The sequence below is a fragment of the Hipposideros armiger genome, unplaced genomic scaffold (genome assembly GCF_001890085.2).
Source record: "Hipposideros armiger isolate ML-2016 unplaced genomic scaffold, ASM189008v1 scaffold_483, whole genome shotgun sequence".
In the NCBI taxonomy this organism is placed as follows: Eukaryota; Metazoa; Chordata; class Mammalia; order Chiroptera; family Hipposideridae; genus Hipposideros; species Hipposideros armiger.
The window spans coordinates 13,583-19,887 of NW_017731833.1; the positions used below are offsets into that span (position 1 = coordinate 13,583).

Sequence of the window (6,305 nt, forward strand, 5' to 3'; positions counted from 1 at the left end):
CTACGAAGGAAAACAAAATAAGGAAACCAGGAGCAGAGTAAAAAATTGGGGTAAACTCTAAAAGGTGGGAGGGAAATGGCATTTGGTGAGTGGAGAAAAGAGCGGATAGAATCAACAGCATTCCTTCCCAAGGGAGCCGGGAGGAGCTTGGGGGTGGGAGCCCGCAGGGAAGGGCTGTGTGGGGGCGTCACTGGGATTAAGAGAGATGTGCTGATTATTGCTGTGCTACAAATAATTAAAACTGTAAAACAATGACAATATTTATAATGCTTACAAATCTGCAATTTACACAGAATTCAGTGGAGGCCGCTTGTGTCTGCTGCTGTCAGCACGGGAGCAATTCAAGGACAGGGGCTGGACCACCCGGGGCCCCTCAGGTGTCTCCATCCCTCTGTGGTTTCTCCAGATGGTCTCTTCAGTGTGGAGGCTTCAGGGCAGCTGGGCTTCTTACATGGCAGCTCAGGGCTCCAAATGGACACGTCCTAGGAGAGAGCCAGGCAGAAACTGTATTTTCTTTATGACTTAGCTTTGGAAGTCATATGGCATCACTTCCATTGCGGACAGACCCTCCCCAATTCAAGGGGAGGGAACATGGATTCTACCTCCTGATGGACCAGTGTCAGCATCACATTATTAGGCAAGTGTGTGAGAAGGAACATATTCGTGGGGCCATCTCTGAAAAACACAAACTGCCACAAATTGCATTTAGACCAGCTGGACCAGATAAGTAAGGAAAACCAAAAACAGTGAAGAAAAGGATCAAGATGAACAAACAAAACAACTGACCCAAGAAGGAAGAAAAACAATTCAGAAAACACAGATTTAATATTTTTTAATAAAAACTAATTAGGATCATCAAAATCATTTGAGACTATTTTACATTCATTCACTAATATAGGCTGCTATGAAAAAGGAATAAGCAGAATAAAAGAATATGACCAAAATAGCCAAAATTAAACACTGAATGGACTGACTGAATAGTAGAGCAGATGGAGGTGAGGACCGAGGCAGCAACCTAGAAGGCAATCTTGAATAAATCCCTTATGATGTAGAGAAAAATCAAAGAATACAAAGAAAAAAAAGAATAACTTTTTAAAAGTTAAAGTTGGTCTTTACGCAAAGGAATTGAAAACTTATGTCCATGCAAAAACTTGCACAGATGTTTATAGCAGTTTTATTCACAATTGCCAAAACTTGGACACACCCAAGATGCCCCTCAGTGGGTGAATGGATAAGCAAACTGTGTTCCACACAGACAATGGAATATTATTCAGCGTGAAAAAGAAATGAACTATTAAACCACGAAAAGACATGGAGGAAACATAAATGTATATTACTAAGTGAAAGAAGCCACCTGAAAAGGCTGTATACTGTATCATTCCAACCCTATTACATTCTGGAAGAGGCAAAGCTATAGAGACAGTAAAAAGATCACTGGTTCCAAGGGGCTGGGGGAGAGGGAGGGATGAATAGGGCGGAGCACAGAGGATTTTTAGGGCAGTGAGAAAACTCTGTGTGATATTATAATACTGGGTATGTGTCATTCTACATTTGTCCAAACCCACAGAATGTGTACCAAGCATGAATTCTAAGGTGAACTATGGACTCTGGGTGATTATGACATGTCAATAGTGTAGGCTCATCGATTGTAACCAAAGCACCACTGGTGAATGAAAATGATACTGGCGGAAGCTACTTAAAAAAAAAAGTTAAAACACATGGAAGATAAGTCCACAGGGTCCCAACTTCTGTACTAGGACTATTGGGAACAGATAGCAGAGAAAAGAGAGCAGAGGAAAGAATCTCCCCAAACAGAAGAAAATGTCCTCAAGATGAAGAGCGGTGTGACCCTTTGGAAGTCTAAAAGGCTCCTGAGTGCTCAATAGGATGAATAAAAAGAGGCTCACAAGTAGAAACATAGAGTTGAACTTTCTGAATTCTAAGGATAAAATGGAAAGAAAAAAATTCTTCAAGAGATACTTAAATTCTTTGCTACCAGAAAGAGAAAACAGGTTCCCTGCAAAACAAAGACCCACACTGGCACTGGACTCCTTGTCAGTGATGTAATTATGAATGAAACAATTTTGATTCTAGATTTCTCCACACAGCCACCATGAATCAGGCAACACAAGATATATTTGTACATGCTAGGATGCATGTACTCCCAATTTAAAAATAAAATTCTAAAAGAAATACTCAACTACAATGAGATACTACTATGCATACACCAAAAGGGCTAAAATGAAAAGACTAAAACTATCAAGTGTTGGTGAAGATCTGGAGCCACTGGAATGCTCACATGTCACTGGTGTGAGTAGAAAAGGCTACAACCACTGTGAAAAAACCGTATGGCACCTTTTTATAAAGTTCAACGTGTACTTACTCTACAGCCTAGGAAATGCACACAGAGAAACGAAAGCAAGTGTACACGAAAAGAGAGACTTGCACACAAATGCTCATAGCCGCTTGATTCATACTAGCCAAAATCTAGGAATAATCCAAACTCCCATTAATAGAGGAATGGAATGACAAATTTGGTATGTTCATGAAATGGAACTCATATGTAGAAGAGAACAAACTACGGATACCCACAAAACCATGGACAAATCTTGAAAACACGTTGAGCTAAAGAAGCCAGACAAAAAAAGAGTACATCGGTCTTGATCCGTTTAAATGAAGTTCTAGAAGAGGCCAAAATAAGTAACGGTGATAGAAGTCGGAATAGTGGCTACCTGGGAGGAAAGGGGGATAATGGACTACATAGGAGCAAGAGGGAGATTTCTGGAGTGATGGAAACATAGTATAGCTTTTTTTTTTTTTCAGACCCTTCCTTTTTTAAAACAACATGGTATGTCTTGATCTCAGTGGTGCATGCATATGTAAAAAGCCATCCAGCGGTACACTTACGATTTGTGTATTTCTCTGCATGTCAATTATACTTCCATAAAGTACTATTTGCTGAAAGAAAAAAGAAGAAATCAAGAGTTAAAATTCACCAGTTTCAGTGACTGGCTATAAGAAGGGTGAGAGATGGGAGCGCTGAGTTGGACACTCCAAGATGATTCTCAGGACCCTTCAGGGTTATGAGCTGAGACTGAGAAATGAAGGGGCGTGAGCGAGGGCCTCAGAGCTGGAGTTCTCAGTCCACAGCACAGGACGGAAGGGTGGGCTTTGTTGCAAGAAATGCCTTACCACCAATAACGACTACAGTTGTGAATGGTCTAAGGTTTTTAAATCAGCTAGTGTGAATTTTAGATTATCCCTATAATGAAGGCATTCTAACACGCTTACATGCCAATGTATGATCTCTGATGCAAATCAAGGGGTGATGTTCAGCCAGAAAAACAGGAATGTCATCACCTGCAGCTTATCTACGGCACAGTGATCTCCTGGAGAGATTAAAGCACTCACATGCTTATAAGACACCTTATGGTTACCAGGCAAAAGAATAAACCAAAGTCCAAACAATACAATCATTGGGATGGGAGACAGTCCAGCAAAATGAAAAAGAAATTCAAGAAAGAAGATAGGGCAAGATAAAAAAGCAGTGGTGTTTAAGCATGACCCAGAAGAAGAGAAGAAAGCCAGGACACAAAGAAGGAAGACAGCCTTGGACAATGATGCTCAAGATGCCTCCTTCTCACGTGGCTGAAGCTTAAGGGCGTAAGGTAACATTTGCTTCTCATTGGATCCAGTCAGACTAATTGGCTCTGTGGAAAATTGTAATTACATAAGCATAATATTATAATAGTTTTCTTAAGTTTACACTTTTAGACTCAATCTTTAGATGAATAAGGATTATAATCTTGCCAGTAAAAGAAACAATGAAAATAATGATAGCAGGGTGGGGATGAGAACCGGATGGAAATTTTTTTTTTTAAAGATTTTATTGGGGAATTAGGGGAGGGGAACAGCGTTGGGGAATTGGGGAAGGGGAACCGACAAGTTGCTGTCCTTTTGTTCTTCAGTCTAGTTGTGGAGGATGTTGCTTCACTGGCCCATATTGGTATTATCATTGCGCTCTTTCTGGGTGGGGCAGATGAGTCGCCGGCCACTGGATGCCGCTCACAGCAGCTCTTGGCAGTTCATGCTGGCTGTCAGCCACTCATGGTAGCTTTATGGCGGCCCACTGCAGCCTCACTGCAGCCTATGCCATTGCTGGCGACTCATGGCAGCCCAGCTCCAGGTTGAGCTGTTGTTGACCATCTTAGCTGTAGAGGGCAGTGTCACTGGCCCTAATGTGGGATCTGAACCGGGACCCTGCTGCTCAGAGCTGGCGTCCCAAGCCAGCTCTTAAACAACGCACCACACGGCCGGCCCCCAGATGGAAATTTAATGTACTCATTTGCACTCCCTTACACAGAGGAGTGTCAATATATAGCAGTGTAAGTTTCAAAAATAAACTGAGGTTTAATGATATTATTCTAGGTCATAAAGATCACCATTATAAGAATTAAAAATAACCCTAAAGGAAGAGTGGTGGACATACAGGCCATAGAGAAACTGTGCCGAGTTTGTCAACAACAGACGCCATCTAGGTCTGAGAAAGCAACACATGACTATGCTATTTGAAATAAACGTTGACTACTTGTAGAACTTAAAAAACCATTTTTAAAAATCTCTAGGAGTGAGTGAAGGATTCAGAGTGGGACTGGAAGGTGGAAATTTTAACTTTTTAGTCTCTTCTGGAGGGCTAAAATTGGGAACCTGATGGGGCAGGATATTACCTTTATTTTTTGTTTGTTTGCAGTGGCTGATGGGAGAGGCAAAAGCCTCCCCTACCCCCCGCCCCCCGCACCTCCTCCTCCTCCCTCCCTGTACCCCATCTCCCCTTCCCTTTGGTACCTCCTGAGCCTGTCCGTTTCCTTTTCTTCAGCTTTTGTAAATGTAGTCAGGATTCAAACCACCAAGGTTGCCATGTGACTGTCCCTGAGACCACACGAGGAAACTCCCTATCTGAGGGGTTAGAAGCCTGTGAAGCAAGTCTGAAGGCTGGCTGCCTGCTTTATAAAACTGCTCCCAACATCCCTTGTTGGGGGTGCCAGGGAGGACCAGAATGAGGACCATTTGCATCTCTATCGCTCTAAGGAAATAGTTTAAGAATTCACAGCTACTAGAAAGTTAATAATAACCAAGGCATTAATGTTAGTCAGTCTTCCATCTCTGCCACTTTCTACTCCCCTTCCCCCATCAGCTTCCTGTTTCCATGAAGGGACTTCCTCTAAAGCAAGGTTCTCTATCCTGTGGATAAGGGGGTGCATTTGGACATACAGGAGCATATTTGGGCTGTTGAATAGCTAACCCACGATTCAAGGATGCTGAAGATCTTACAGTGTGTAGGATAGTTTGACCAAGAACTGTCCTGACCAACATATCACTGGCAACCATTAAGAAACACCCCCACGGGGTGACACTCCCGCCTCTCTGCCCCCTCCTTCCCAGTTCTAGGGAAGGGGTGACCTCTCTGATTGGTGGCTTTGGGAGAAGGAGTGAGCAGGGTCTGTTCTCTTGGGGACACGCCATCCTGAAGAGAGGAGAATTTGGACCTGCTCTGCCCTGGACTGTGAGAAGACCTGGACTCCATCCGTACCTGAGCCTGGGTGTAAGGACCTGGCAGTTCCAGTGGAGGGTTTCCAAGTTGCGGTCTGCAGTCACCTTCATCAGTAATAGAGATGACATTTGTCTGTCTCCTGTGTCTTGTTTTCCAGTTGTTTTGAACTGGGAAGGGTATCAGGAATGCTATTTATTGGCTCCAAGATTTAAAAAAGGAGTTTGAGAGACTTCAGAGAAAATCCTGCAGGATGTAAATGTCAATAGACTTCAGATTTTCCAGTGATTTTAAATCTAAAAATTTCCATTACTTGGAATGACTTATGTTATTCACATGGATTTCAGGATATTGAAATGCTATTTTTATTTTTAAAATTATACCTAGCCTAACTCTAAAACAGATTGGAGGCTGCTTTTTTTTTTTTTTAGTGCATACTATTCCACAAGATTTCTTCCTTGCTTAAAAATGTACTAGAGTAGGGAAAATAAAGGTCCAATAATGAGATAAGCTAAGGAAGTGTCAGTACACAGACATGCACCCTCTCTAGTTTGTACCACGATTGAAGGCAGGCAGCGAAGTTAGCAGTAGACTTCCAGGTAGCCAAAGCAAAACAAACAAACAAACAAACAAACAAACAAATAAACACACAATTATTTTCCAGACTGATTTTTCCCATTGAATATAAGGTTAAAATAGATTTTACCTGATTACACACACACACACACACACACACACACACACACACACACACACA

At 42.2% G+C, this 6,305-nt stretch overlaps 1 long non-coding RNA gene across 1 annotated transcript in view; it reads right to left on the minus strand.

The window, feature by feature from the left end:
• Nucleotides 1-280: 280 nt before the first annotated feature.
• The window catches only part of LOC109395801 (uncharacterized), a 47,770-nt gene continuing 41,745 nt past the window's right edge, over nt 281-6,305 (minus strand). The window contains exon 3 of the long non-coding RNA XR_002126726.1: nt 281-482. This is a non-coding gene — a long non-coding RNA (uncharacterized LOC109395801). The remainder of the gene's footprint in view (nt 483-6,305) is intronic.